The 16,551-nt window shown below is 26.2% G+C and overlaps 1 protein-coding gene across 1 annotated transcript in view; it reads left to right on the top strand.

The window, feature by feature from the left end:
- Gycalpha99B (guanylate cyclase 1 soluble subunit alpha 2) overlaps positions 1 to 16,551 on the top strand; it is a 364,604-nt gene that overhangs the window by 48,131 nt on the left and 299,922 nt on the right. The window lies entirely within an intron of this gene.

Below are 16,551 nucleotides of genomic sequence, written 5' to 3'. Positions count from 1 at the left end.
TCCTAAATTTCATAAAATTCCAGTAAAATTTAGAACTATCACATGTGGGTCGAATACTTATTTAACTAAACCTGGCACCATTTTCTCTAACTACTTAAATAAGATTATTAACTATATTACTAAAGAAGGTTTCTCTTGGATAATCACTAATAATCAACCGATTTTAAATTTCATTAAACATAATAAAATTAATTCTATTGCGACTTTTGATTTCCAGGATCTTTTCAATAGCATTCCCCTTTCTAAACTAAAAGATGTCCTTTTGAATTATTACCATGATTTTAAAAATATCCTTTGTTGCGATTTTGATTATTGGGAAATTCTGATTAATTTTTGTCTTTTTAGTAATTATCTTTACAATGGAAGGGATATCTTTCTTCAAATTAATGGAATACCACAGGGATCTAATTATTCATCTCTCTTAGCTAACTTATTTTTGCATTATTATGAAAAAAATTTTACTCTGAGTATTAAATTTGTTTTTAGATATATTGATGACTTAATTATCTTTAATTTCCAAGATTTTACTGTTTTATTGAGTGATATATACCCTGAGGAATTAATCTTACTTCGTAATCATGATGATAATATTAATTTCAATTTTTTGGATTTGGGTATTATGAAAGTTGAAAATATCTGCTTTGTTGATTTATACGATAAAAGAAATGATTTTAATTTTAATATTAATAAACTAGTTACTTGGAATTCTAATGTTTCTAGGAGCATCTATTTAAATACCACTTTTAATGAAATGAACAGAATTAAAAGAATATGTAGTAATATTTATTTATCCAAAATACAAATCGATAAACTCTTTCAAAATCTGATAAAAAACAATGGATACCCAACTAATGTAATAAAATTTTATATAAAATCATTGAATTAATCGTATATTTTGGTGGATATATTTTCTAAACATTTTTTTGTTAATTTTTATGATTTTCCCATGTGCAAATCCATTTCAGGCCAAAATTCATTGCCAAAATTATTTACTAAATAATTTCTTTGTTAATTTATGTAATTTTTCCATGTGCAAATCCATTTCGGGCAAATCCGTGGCTATAATTATGTACTAAAATTTTTTCTTTGTTAATCTTTCCATGTGCAAATCCATTTCGGGCAAATCCGTGGTTAGAATTATTTACTAAAAATTCCTTTGCTAAATAATTTCCCTTGTTAATCTATACAGTTTTTCCATGTGCAAATCCATTTCGGGCAAATCCGTGGATAAATTGTTTGCTAAAAATTTCTTTATTAATTTATACAATTCCATGTGCAAATCCATTTCGGGCAAATCCGTGGTTAAAATTATCTGCTAAAATTTTTTCTTTGTTAATTTTTCCATGTGCAAATCCATTTCGGGCAAATCCGTGTTAAAAATTATCTATTAAAATTTTTTCTTTGATAATTTAAATAATTTTTCTATGTACTAATCCATATCGTGCAAATCCGCGGCTAAAATTATTTACAAAGCAGGCAATTTATGTTTCTCTTTTCTATTTTATATTTTTTCTTAAATAAACATCTATCTTCTAAAACTATTTATGATCAATTTTTAAAATTATCCAGTATAATATTACCTTGTGCACATCCATTTCGGGCCCATCCTTGGTAACTAACAAATCAAAACTCAGAATAACAAATCACTTCAGCAGTGCAGTAAGAACGACACTTTAGAACCCTTTTGTTACACTCAATTTGCGCTTTTGTTTTCATCTTTTGTTTTCATATTTTGTAATCTGGCAATCTTTCTGCGAAAACATTTTTAAATCATTCTTGAATAATAACTGTCCAAGTAAGTTGTTATGATTTTGCTACTCGCTTTATAGTCCCCACTTTTTAATGTTTTTTATTTTATTTTTTATTTTATTTTATTATCTGTTTTTACATGTTATATTTACTTTTTATGATATATTTTTACGTAGTTATTTAATAAAAATTTTTTTGAGTGCTCCTCACACTATTGTATTAATATATTTTGCTTTGGCTTTATTGATACAATATCAGAAAGCACTCTGTTTTGCGGATATAATCGTGTGGGCTGAAGAAAAGATTATATCTTTTTTTTTTCCCCGGCTTTTTTTCCGGTTTTTTAATTAACATTTCACTTTTTTTTTTTTTTTTTTTTTTTTTTTTTAAAATAAAATATTGTTTGTTGTTTTTTTTTTTTTCTTTTTTACTTATTATTTCCCACCCCCTTTTTTTCATATGTCTATAATTTTTCTTTGTTTTATTCTTCATTTTGAACTTATCTAATGAGTGCTGTTTACTTGCAGCTTAAGCGCAATAAATGTTACTTATTGTTTTCTTAATTTTCTTAGTGTTTTCTTGTATTTATTTTTATATATATATATATATATATATATATATATATATATATATATATATATATATATATATATATATATATATATATATATATATATATATATATATATATATATATATATATATATATATATATATATATATATATATATATATATATATATATATATATATATATATATATATATATATATATATATACCATTTGGCGAGCAAGTTAGCGTGAATTAAATCCTGCATTTTAAATAGATCAATCGTCAAAGATAATAAAGGAAATTTAAACCTAACTTTAATAACAATTTTACAAATAATTTAAAATCATTCAGGATAATAATCGAAGTTGTAGAACATAAGAAAAATGTAAAGCAATGAGCAGAAAGAGAGAAAGAACAAAATTTTGCGATGGTACATATGGATGGTGTTTTCTACACTAGGGAACGCTGCAAGCTCGGGACTGCCTAAATTTCCGGGTTACTGTTTCAGTTGTATTTTAAAGCCATTTGGCATCATTGTGTTTTGAGATTCTTGCAAGCAATGTATTTGATTACCTATTACTTGTGTTTACAATGCTAACAATACTTGCGTTTACAATACTAAAAGTGTTAACACTAACGTAAGATGGTGCACAGCTTGCAACACGAGCAAACAGTAATAAACAAATGGAAAGAGTAATAAACAAATCAAGACTGCCAAAAAAGCTAGTTATTCAAAATCTAGCAACCGTGTCACCTTTTTTAATAATAAAAAACAAAATAACTAAAACAAATTTTCACTCCAAACTCCCCAGAATTACATAATAACATTAATATCTTATGAAATATGGCAGTTTTGAGCTCAGAAATTATCTAATTTATTTCTTTTATTGAAAACAAAATTATCCGTTTGAAAACATCGCCTATCAGAATAACATGTAGTAAGCAGCTGCAAATTTTTTAACGGGAACAAGAGTAGGTGCCGAGCTCGAGATTGTTATTGTTTACATTTCTATTGAAAACACCAGCCATACATTTCATTCACTTGAAATTCAGTTCAGTTCGTTATACTTTAGGAAAAAGATTTCAGAGAATACATTGACGATACATGGAATTTAACAGGTTCACCAGGTGTGCATATATATATATATATATATATATATATATATATATATATATATATATATATATATATATATATATATATATATATATATATATATATATATATATATATATATATATATATATATATATATACATATATATATATAGATATATATAGATATATATAAAAGTGACAAGATAAAATGACTTAGAACTTTTTCAGACAATCACATTTTTTTTTCACTTTATAAAAACTCCGTTATTAGATTGCATTCCATTTTTGAGTTTCAAAATTGCTCTGTATTTTTCTAAAATTATATAATACATTCATTGTCCAATTACAAATTTCTTTCTCAATTTATCTTCACCGACAAATAATTGATTACGTCGTAGAAATACGTTTTTCATGTAATATGAACGACGATCAATAAAAAAAGAGCATAAAAATTGAATAATATTATTTCTAGTCAATTTTCAGATGATGTGATTGATAACCTGATGAAACTTTCTGTCTTTCTTAGAAAATAATACATATTTCTTAAGAACACACGGAAACCATCATTTTCCTAAAAGCATTTTTCTTCTAAAAGCATTTTGATGTTTTCAAATTGCGTGATCATTATTTTATTTCGATATCTTTCAAACTTGGAGATGTTTTTATGACCTCCATGTTTTACTTTAAAATTTCTCAGAATTCCATTGTGATTTGTATGTTGTAAAATAAAAGAGAAAATCATTTTAAATATTAAATTGAGTTTTCTCTGTTATAGGATTCAGAAACAAAATTAAAAGTTTCGCTGAAATTTAATTGATTATGAGTTCTCAAAATGTTAGGGTAATATGATATCTTCACTTTTTTATATACATTTACCGAGAAAAAGTAACAAAATATGGTAAAATTTACCACATTTCTGGCTCTTTGGGGAGACCAAATAACGCGGTAATTTCTACCGAGGCGCTTTGGTAATGATTTCGGTAAAATTATCAATAAAACTGATTTCATAATATGTGATAAAATTTAGTAATTTTATCACGATATCTTAAAGCATGGCGTAATAATGATTTATTCGGTTAAATTTATTTTTCAGTTTTGCAATTTTCACTTAATATGGTTTAATAATAACTATAAAAATGAAAATCATTTTTTGGCAATCATTCACCGTATGACCGGAAAAAGATGGATAAAATGGATAAAATACCATATATTTTAGAAGAAAGATATGGTAATCAGAACAATTGTACCAGAATTGTTTACCAAAAATATCGTAAATTGCCTGAAATTATGATTTATCAATGATACCTTAGCATGGCATATAAAATATTTACTCAGATGAATATAATAAATTTTTTTATCGAAGTATTATCTGACTGGCGCTCACGATAGCTTTAAAAAAGATTATGCAGTTCTGGTAGTTACGGTTGCACTGGTATAATTTCATAGTTTTCATTTAATAACTCCTACTTTTCTGATCGTAACTTGATTTTCACAGGAAGGGCTTCAAATAAAGCCGGATCCAGCAATAGACTGATCGTTAAGACGCGATTCCCAGCAGTTTACCCAAATCAAGCATCACTGACTGCGGTCAGTGTGCGAGTGAGTGACAACTTTGGGTGAGCTGCAAAGGGACCGAGGGTGAGCGGTATATTTCCTCGTTAAACTGTTCTACCGTAAAGTGCACGACTTCACACGCAGATTGTACGAACTGTACGAATTCCTCATCGATACGAATTCCGCACTCGCCTCGCACCGACCAAAGTGCTGACGTAAAATATCCTCAATGGTAGACGCACCATGAGCTAGAGTCCCCTAAATGATAGGATAAAATGGGAGGTTTTCTTTTTCTCCTCTCCATGTAAAGCAAATGAGGGTTAGATCTATCAAAGAAGGCGAATTTCTCCCAATACTTGATCCATCCTAGTGTTCCCATGACTTCTGGATTGGTTTCAAAATTACAAGGCTACGGAGTTAAACATTAGCAGTCGTAAACCCAAAAAATTGGGTCACCTGTTCAATGATGGTTATAAAACAAAACTGAAACAATATCAAATAAAACTAGAGTATCTGAAACTCTAGACAAAGATATAAAGAGCAAGATGCAGCACACAATTCACTGTGCTTATTTCTTCCTAACTGTTGTTGTCTGACCCTGTTTACTAAAACTTCATCGCTGATACACCAAACATTTATAAATATATTTTTTCTTTTTTTCGTTTATGGCACTGTTATTTTCCAAGTTAAAGAATCATTCTTATTCCATTTTAATTTTTTTAATGTTAAATCATGTTTTATAAAAATTCAAATGCCCATTCAAAATTTCGAAATTTTCTCACTCCAACTACAATTGGGAGGATCGGGTATTCATTCATACATTATTCTTGAGCATGTACCTTGCAGTACTTCAATAATTTATACGGTGAAATAAGATTTTAGTCGGAAACTGAATAAAAAATTTATTCGGTTTCCACGAACGGTATGTTCACTAGGGGGCTGTTTCTATTCAGGCAAGGTTGTCAAATGCAAACTCTGTCCGAAAATAAACATGTAGAAAAATAATGGAAGTAAAAAGATGTATTTTTATGACAATAATGATGGTAAAAATATAATAGGTGTAGCAGTGAAAATGTTTGATTTATTTTTAATTTCATTGCATTTTAGTAATCTGAGAAAAATATCAAAACAGTATTGTTTTGCTTAAATGCAAGCGTTTATTAGTCATTTTATAATTTTGTTCAAATAAAATGTAGCATTAATAATTCTCATGGTATTGATTGGGTTGTTAACAGGTGTGAATTAGCTATTCTACAAGCTGTTATTCCAGATACTCAGAAACGTTTATCGGATATTTAGAAAGAGCTTTTTATTCCTTATTTGCTCCTTAGCAAATTTTTTCCTCAGTTTTCAAACAAAACTATGCTTATGGTGACTTTTTGTCAGGTAAACTTGGATATAATCTTAGCAAAGGAAATGAATAATTTGATTTCGGCTAATAAACAATCATGAATATATCTTCTATTAATCTTAGCAAGACACACGAAGAAGTCCTTTAGTTACGTTTAAATTTCGCTGCAACTTCCAAATTTTCGGTTCCTAATATTATTGCCCCATTAGAATCAACATTTAAGGGGAATAAAATTTCCTTTTGCTTAAATTAATTTAACACTATTCCCTCATATAAACACAAGGATGAATCTAATCCCCCCTACCCCCAAAAACAAGCGATTAATGAACTCAATTCTCATTCTGATATTTTTAATATCAAAGCAGATACAAATGTGATTACTATAATCATGTTGAGAATTATACTAGCCTCTGACCTTTAAAAAATTTTAACGACCGACTCTATCCCTTTTTATTCTACTGCTAGTAAGAATAAAATAGTACTATTTTCTTGTAGACTTTCGGATTGCTCTAAATGTAATGTCATTGCTTCTATTTCAAATTATGCTCGTTTCTATGCTCATAATAAAGTTCAAGAACCAAAACTTGCTTTTTGACCAATTGCTCGAACATTGATACTCTGTGCTATAAAACATCATTTCATCTCTAACTTTCAACAATGTTCATACTGTTAAAAATCCCCATGATTTTGTTTCCTCACTAGCACATCTTTCCCCCTACTCAAGTAAAATTCGTCAATTCCTGTATTTAACAAATTGTTTTTCAATTCAATGGTAATTTCTATAACCAAATTGAGGGTTTAGCCATGAGAAACCCTTTCTCTCCCCCATTCTTTGTGGCATATTCATGCATTATTTCAAAGAAAAGTTTATAAATTGTTCAAATTCTCGTGGTGGAGAAGATATGTTGAGAATACGTTTGTCTTAGTAGACAGAGATACTGATTTTCATGAGTTACCTTCTGTTGTAAACTCGGTTGATCCTGAATTAATTTAATAGACGCGGAAATTAATTTTATTTCATTTACTTTATTTACTTTTACGTTCTTGCTACTATATATATATATATATATATATATATATATATATATATATATATATATATATATATATATATATATATATATATATATATATATATATATATATATATATATATATATATATATATATATATATATATATATATATATATGTATATATGTATATATATGTATATATATATATATATATATATATATATATATATATATATATATATATATATATATATATATATATATATATATATATATATATATATATATATATATGTATATGTATATACATATATATATATACATAAAAAACAAAGATGAATTAAGAAAATTAATAAGTTTCATTCACTGCGCATAAACAGCAAGTATATAGAACTCATAAAATAAGTTAACATTATCTTTTAACTTTATATATATCTATATAATATGAGCCTGTTTCTCTTTTAAAATCATATTTTCATTAAGAAAGTTAAGGAAATGTATTATGAAACTGAAAATTCTAGATTGTAGGAATAAAAATATGGAATGGCTGTTCGGAATAAAATATTAAATCAGTCACCAAAAATACAAAGAGGTTATTATCTTTTAATCACTTCAGAATCTAATTAGTTTGAATTTTTTTAAGTTTATTTTGCAAAATAAGAAATTCTCAACTATTTAATATATTCTTTTGGAATTGCAGAAATAAAAAAAAAACCTACAACATCAAGCGACAAACAACTATTTGCCGATTAAAGAAATTAAATCCATAAAAAGAAAACAGGATTGTGATTTGAAATGAAAGAAACTCTAAATCACTCTACACTGATCGGTAAATCTTTCTAAGAAATAAATTTTCTCTAACTCGAAATCTCAGAAAAATTACATTTATTTGAACGAATTGAGGAATTCTCAAAGGACTGCTAACAATTAAATTAAATCTCAATAAACGATTCCAAATTCTAGAAAAAAGGTAGAGAAATAAGGCATGGCACGATGAATAAAAGGATCAGAGGTTTTTTACCTTCATAATTTAAAACACTATTAATGCAAATAGCATCAAAAGATAAGAAAATGTTAGTTTTTTTAATAAAATAATTTTATTTTTATATGATTTAAAAGTTAACAAATTAAAAGTTAATTTACTTGGTAAATTAAATCTATTAAATCAAAGCAATTTTATATTTCATCGTAATGTCTAGAAAATCTTTGAGCTCTAAATTTGAGATTTTGTTCAAAGCGTCAAATTGTCCAATGAGTTCTTTAATTATAAAATTTAATGAGTGTCTTTTGCATTCGATTTCCTTACAAGAAGTAAAAAACAGCAAATGTATAGTTTATTTTTTAGTTGACTGCTAGAAAATTATATAAAGTTTTATGATATTTCAAATTTCAAGCAGTCATTTGTAGTTAGTATTTTTTACCCTACAGATGTCACTGAATTTAAACCTTTACAGAGGTTGTTTGATAAGTAAAATTTTGAGTAATCATCTGCAGTTAGTACTTTTTCTACCTACAAATGCCACAGAGTTTATTGTTCCTTTACAATATTTACTTTCACTCACTTCCTGTCAAAGGAAAAGAGTTACGCATAACGCTATTTTACAACTGAAACTGTCTTATTTGAAACATAAAATTGATATTTTTCAAAGTTAAAAATATTATCGAAGACCTACAGATTCTAAACACGAGTTTTTTAAGGGACTTTTGGAACTCAAGGACTCTCTCAATAAAACAGAACCCTTTACGCAATAGAGCCAGTCGAGCCTTTTAATGACTAAAAAGATTGATAAAATCTGTTACGGAAATTAGTTTTTGATTCTTTAAAATTAATAAATTTAATGAACAAAAATTTACGTTTTAATGAACCTTAATTGTAATTATTTAAGCCTAATTTCAAGTATTTAAGCCTTAAATTTTCCATTTAAAATTCATATTAACGCTAACATGAACGGATTTAGAAATTTTGAACCAAGTTGATCATGACATGGTTCAAATTTTCTGCAACCTCAATCTGGGGATAAGTTAAAAGCCACATTATCGTATTTTTTAAAATTGATTGCATGATACTATGGTTTAACTTAAACAGTAACATGGTTTAATTTGTCAAATTATTAAGGTTGCAGGTAAATTGTACCGTATAGCTGTTCCAGCTATTAATAGTGTGATGAAAAGTTAAACTAATTTAAAAACAAAGTTTGTAATAACTTCACTTTATACCAGACAAAAATTATTTAAACTTTTATTTTAAATACTTCAGGTATTTTGATTGTACTAACTATTTTATCAGTAAACTATCTAATGTTATGTTTCATCTCACCTAAGATCCACTATGAATATTAAAAATGCTACATTTTTTGTCTGTTAATATGATAACTTTTCTTTTTACTTATATTTTGTGTCATACTAGTTTGATCCTTTACAATTAGTTAAAAAATATCGAGGAAGAAAAGGATATTTTTTTTCAAAAAAGAAAAATGCTTTTATTTTAGAGTGCTAAATAATTTTTTTCTTCGAATATTTCTGTTGGTTATATTTTGTTTAAAATGCCGTATGCATCATTCAGTTTTCGTATTATCCTTCGCTCAATGAAATTAATAACCATGAAATTGAAAATAGATTGAAATACCAAAACGATCTGCCACTTTTTAACCCTAAAAGTAATTTGAAAGGATGCACAATTTATTCAAGGCACCCTTGGCAATTCAAAATCAATACATACGACTCATTTTATTTTTTATTTATGTGGTTTTTTTTATCTATATAAGGCGAAATATTCTATTACTTTACTAATAGTGAAAGAATTATTTATAAAAATGTTAAATTTTCTATATTTATATTTTTTAAAACGCAATTAGTTTTCCTTAGCTAAACCAAAACGTACTACTAGTACTATAGAGAAGATTTATCTGCATCTATTATTTCTTAAAAAATTTTTTTGTTTAAAGATTAAATACAACTTGAACAGTAAAAAGTTTAATCAAAATCCTTTTAATTGTCTCTGATGAGATTCAAAATCATTCTTTCTGCAATTACAATATTCTGCTTTTTAATTGTGATGCAAATTATTTTCTATTTTTGCTTCAGTTTGCTTAACTTCGAAATAATTAATATTTGATCGGTTAATTTATTAAAGAGTTTTTGTTTTTTGTTAAGGTTTGTTTAAGTCAACATCATTTATCGTAGCTTTGTTGAGTATCTATGAAATTTGAAAACAGTTAACGTTTGAGTAAAGGATTTTTTGATATATATTTTGCTCTCATAATATTTTATGGAGCAATATAAGGAATTTCATTAAATCTAATGTAGTAATAGGATGAAAGATTTTAAAAAAAATTGCTACTAAAAAGAAAAAAACGAAAAATATTAAAAAATAATTCTAAAAATCACCCATGGAGGAATGTTTGGACACTCCAAGCATAATATGTAATAACTAGAACATCACACTGAGAAAAAACATCTTCCACAATTACTGTACTGTATGGTATAACGACATATGTTCTAAAAAATATATTATGGTTTAATAAAACCAAATGCATTATTTGCACCATTAATTTTGCAATTGTCTCATTCATATAATAACGGTTTACCATAAATTCTGGTTCTCAGCATTATAGTTCTCATCACCACATATTTTGTTTAAAATACGAAACTGAACAGCAGATTTAGCCGAATAAATAATTTTTGTGTTTTGATTTAAGTTATGATAATAAAGTCACCCAAATTTTACCACATTTACCGAATATTATCACTCATTATAAAACTATATTTTATTGTTAATCTTACCAAAATCATTACCAAGGCATTTCGGTAAAAATTACAGAGTGTTTTTATATTCCACTGCACCCCAAGTCACGGTAAATTTTACCATATTTAGGTAGTTTTGACTATGCATTTTTCTCAGTGCAGAATGCTATTCATATCAAGCTACATTTGCAAATAATATTAAAGATTTCTCTTAATTAATTATATTCGAGTTAATACGATATATATATATATATATATATATATATATATATATATATATATATATATATATATATATATATATATATATATATATATATATATATATATATATATATATATATATATATATATATATATATATATATATATATATATATATATATATATATATATCACCAAATGTTTTTCTTTCATTTTGACAAAAAACAGTGTGGTTTTGAGCAACTCAAATTAATTTATGAACTCTGAATATATGTAGTTATGAGCAAACATGAAATTCTTAAGATGAATTTTATAGAATATTGTATCTATCTGCTAGAGAATTCTAATTGTCTACTTTTAAGTCATAAAAAATAAGTGTGTTAAAATTAAATTAACGAAATTTTTTATTTGAAGGTTTAAATTATAACGACAATTATTAGATAGATGGAAGTGATTTATACAGCATAATATTTATTAAGTAATTTTTTTACTATGCAATGGCAAACTCGTTCTTTAAATATATTTTGAAGCTGCTTAAAATCTGTGGTGAAATTTGCTCCTTTTTATCAATTCCTTGTAAAACAAATCCACAAAATAATCACGTGACTACTACATTTTTTTAAAGTAACTTTTATTTTATTTATAAAAAAAATTGTTCTTCATTGACATTATAGTACTTTCCTTGTAATGTGTTACATTTTAAATATGAAACCTTTCAAACAAATATGACTTGCTATTGTATACAAAAAACTATCTTGTTAAATTGTGATAAACAAGATTGCTATAATGCTAAAACAGCTCTTACTTGACGCGCTGGAATCTTGTTTTATTCACATGAATGCTGATTCCTTTGCTAACAACGCGTGGAAACTCATTTTACTCTGATTTGTCCCTCTTGGCGACAGTGGTTTTTCTTGTTCTGTTTTTCATCTTTTTTTTCTTTTTCATCTTCTGTGGTTTTTCTGGTTTTGTTACTTAACTTTATTTTTTCCATTTTGCTTTGGCAACTTTACATTTTATATTTCAAAACACTGTTATTGTTTCTTCTCATTACTGTTCATTACGGTAAGTCTTGAAAATGATCATCTATTTTTGAGCTCTTGAACATGTCGACTGGTATTTCCATTCTGTACATTTTCGAAGCGAATGATTTTTTTTAGCAAGTAATATTATACCACTTCAGTTCTTGTGATCATTTACTTAATGTAACTTTAGTGATATTTTTTAAATTCTTTATACTTAAAACAGTCATCAGCTACACACCAAAATATATTAATTTAATTAATTTTTAATCTCAAACTACCCAATCTCTATGCATTTTTTAAATATTAACTCCAATTAAGCATTAAATTCTTATTTTTACACCCAAATCATTCATCAAGTTAATTTATTGCATTTGACGCTTCTTTAGTTCTATTTGAATGTCGCCTATCATTCTCTTATCTTCAAAACACGCCCAACTAGTTATGACTTTATTATACAAACTGCAGTTATAAAATGAGCTATCAATGTAAACCGACATAGGGAATAAGATGAATTATGATGTGCGATAAAGTGTGCTATTATTCATATTTCGAAGAAACGCTATTCACTAAAATATAGTAGAAGCAATAAATTCTGAACTCGCGAAAACTGAACAAGTTTTCTAAAAATGCTGCTAATATTTAATTCAGTTATTATTACTAATGTTAGTTTATTTAGGTTTTGTTTAAATATTGCGTTTGTACGAATCTGCATTTCTTGTCCTTGAAATATTTGCCCATTTAAAAATATTAGATGTGTTTATGATTGAAGTCTTTTTATAATAAATATTATTTTCTTTCCTACTGAATCATTTATTATGGCTTTTGGACAAAAACAAAAGAGAATTAACATTTGCAGCTATGTACTTAATACCATATTTTTTAAAGTGCATAGTCTGTGTAATAAATATTATAATATATCTAGATTTACCCATTTTCTTTGTGTTTATTTTAATATTTGGGTTTGTTGTATTTTTCGATGTTGTTTTGTTGTTTTAAGTGCTGAAAATTTTTGTGCATAAGTAGTAGCAATTAAATATGTCTAAACACTAACTGAACTTAACATAGCTGAATACAGTGCAGTTAACCAAGATAAAAATGTACTATAAATTTAACATTTTTGTTGTAATAATCATATTTTTACAAACTAAATGTTATTTTTAATACAGCAAAGCGTTGATTTTAAATATATTAATTATTAATTGAAGTTATTTTATTTGTTTTATTTATGTATTTTATTTATTGTCATTTATTTTATTTATTTTTCATTTACTTCGTTTATTTACTTTATTTATTTACTTTATTTACTTATTATATTCACTTACTTTATTTTCTTATTTTATTTATTTATTTTAGTTAATGTTTGCAAAATTGAGAGACGGAATTTGAGCTCTACCAATGATTAGCTTTACTAATAACTAAACCAATAACTAAACTTCTTCTTTACACCAAAGTGAAGTGAAATATCACAGATTATTCTTGGTTGTTTAGTGTTTCACTACACTAAGAATCAAGCATAGTTCTTGGACTAGTGAACCACCAAAAATGTTTCTTTATACTACTCAAAGTAACACTAAATTTTATAATTACTGTAATATGTGAGGTATTCATGGGAATCAGTACATTTATTTTTACAATGCAATATAAAGTTATAAAGTAAGTATAATTTAAGATGTATGGATACACTAATTCTTCAAATAAATTAATTTGATAACCAAATATACTCACATAACAGATAGAATATTAAAATGAATTCGAGCAATACTGAACAAAGCGGAAGCGGCAAGAAATTAAATATTATGAAACTATTTGATACAAATGAGGCATGAACAGAAATTAAAATATAATTATCCTTACTGCACAACTATAATCATACATACACTTTGTAATCGAATTTTGCTTTTGTAGATGTATAACCGCGTGCAGGTCTACAACAGATTCCCACCATCTCGAGCTCAATTGTAATCATTCTACTGATGTCCAAACGAACGAAATTTGTGTTCGGTAACTAAAAACATTCATAAAGAGTGTGAATAAGTGATTTAGGTGTAAGAATTATTGGTCTTTAGATTTAACTATACCACTTAAAGTGCATAGGATTGCTTTATTTGGTATTGATTTGAAATATGGTGTTCGTTCACATATTTTTTGGGGTTGTTCATCATCAAGTTTGGAGAGATATTACACTACAGTGTTTACGGTGTACAAATAATTTAAAAACATAACGAAAAGGCTCTTGAAATTAGATTTAAATAATGAATATGAAAAAAAAAACAGTCTAAATAATCAATATATTTTTTCTCAATCTTTTCTATTTTGTTTTGCATCAAAATTACTTTACAATGTATGTAGAATGTGCAATGTACTTGATGTCTTTCATCAACTGCATTAGGCATGTAGTTTAGCTGATAACTCTTCTGAAATTCAACTTAACATTCAATCAAATTCTTTCCGAAAAATACTAATCTAAAAATTTAATATGTTTAATTATTAGCTTTTATATAAAATTGCATTCAGTGTAATTTATGAATATGATAATGGTGCATGATAATGGCTTTTATATCAGAGGAATTGCAGTTAAAAACTATAAGAAATTAAATATGTACTGAATTTGAAATTTTAGAAAAACTAATAATCTTGTTTGCATCAGTTATTTTTTTGTTGCTTATAGCTTATTTTTATATTAAAAAGGTTTAATAAACGTCGTCATGAAATATAAATTAAATTCTTAATTAAAATCCAACAGTGGGGGAGTAATCAAATTAATACCTAGTGTGAGGCAAATTACTCATAGTTTTCCAGACTTTTTTCATGAAACACAATTCTATATCTCTTGCTTTGTATAACACTATTTTAATTAGTACTAATGAAAAATCTTTGTTTTCTTCTAAAACTGCTTTTTAAGAATTGCGAGTAAGTTATTAACTTTTTATACTATCAGAAGAATGTTCCAATATATGACTTCCATTAAATGTTAATAACATCAGAGGATCAGAATAAAAAGCTTTAGTTTCCACTTAATTAAATTGTAGCACTTAGTTAAAGTTTAAAAAACGAATTTCTTACTCATCTTTAAATTTTTATTCCGGTTCAAAAATTTATTTATACATAATTAATAGGTATAAAATTATATTTTTTGCTTTTATACGAATACCTAATATTTAAATATTGTTCGGTTTTATGTATGCCAATTTGAGAGATTTTTCAGTTATTACCCTCTTTGCTGGAAAAAGTATTGCTGCACGCGTTTTTCACTTTTATAACTAAAACTATTGAATGAAAAATTTAAAAATTGCCCAGTTTTAGATACATTTTTAGTGAATTATTCTAATATGAAAGTTTCTGAGAAGGAAATTTATTTTGGGGGCTAATACACGGTCAATTTTGGGGGTCAATTTTATTTTCGTTACATGATTCAGTTTAGAGAAAACTGTTACTAAATGGATTATAATTTTCTGCTTTAATGTCTGGAGAAGTGTAATACGCGTTGTGTAAGGCCCCTTTGATTTTTTTTTCGTCGTAAAATTTTGAACCAGTTTTGGTGTCAAATTTTGCAGCTTTATGTTTTTTTTCTTTTCCTTTCAGTTTTTTAATGTGAAAGAAAATTAATTGAGTGTAAAGTGGAATTATAAATGGATATGTCTAAAGATAACGTTTTTTTTCGTACGATATATCTTCGTATATGTATGTACGATATGTGTATCGTAGGATATACCTTCGTATTACTTATTCTGTCGTGCAATTGACTTCACTATAGATTTCGTGACAAGTGGCCTAACTGCTATTTAATTTCACTTTTCAATGCTATCAGCGTTAAAATAAAATTTCAGATTACTAATAAAGTAGACTATTTTTTTTTCAAAATTTTTGAAATACGTAGCAGATAATACAAAACTTCCAAATATAAAAAAAATCTCAGAATCGAATTTTTGTTGGTTACGTTGATTTTTCTTTTGCACTGGAGCGTTGGAGTTATTTTATTTTCACTTTACGTTTTCATTCTTTCTTTGAAAATTCTCTTACATAACCTAGATTTATATATAATTATTTAAAAATTTGTAAGTTAACATAACCCTATATCCTATTAAAATAGATTATTTAATTAGAGGAGTCGATGTTAAGACATATCTAATCTAATATAAAGAGGTTTCTACAAATTTACCATCGAATTTATTACAGAGCATTGTGTTTCTGAAAAATGCTTTTTTTTTTAAATTGAGAAAGAATGCAGATCTGCGGTTTGTTTTTCCCATATTGA

Source organism: Parasteatoda tepidariorum, chromosome 11 (genome assembly GCF_982258835.1).
Source record: "Parasteatoda tepidariorum strain Cologne lab strain chromosome 11, Ptep-v5.0, whole genome shotgun sequence".
NCBI classification, from domain to species: Eukaryota; Metazoa; Arthropoda; class Arachnida; order Araneae; family Theridiidae; genus Parasteatoda; species Parasteatoda tepidariorum.
Note: the sequence above shows the minus strand (reverse complement) of the source record. Positions and strands in the feature narration are given on the sequence as shown.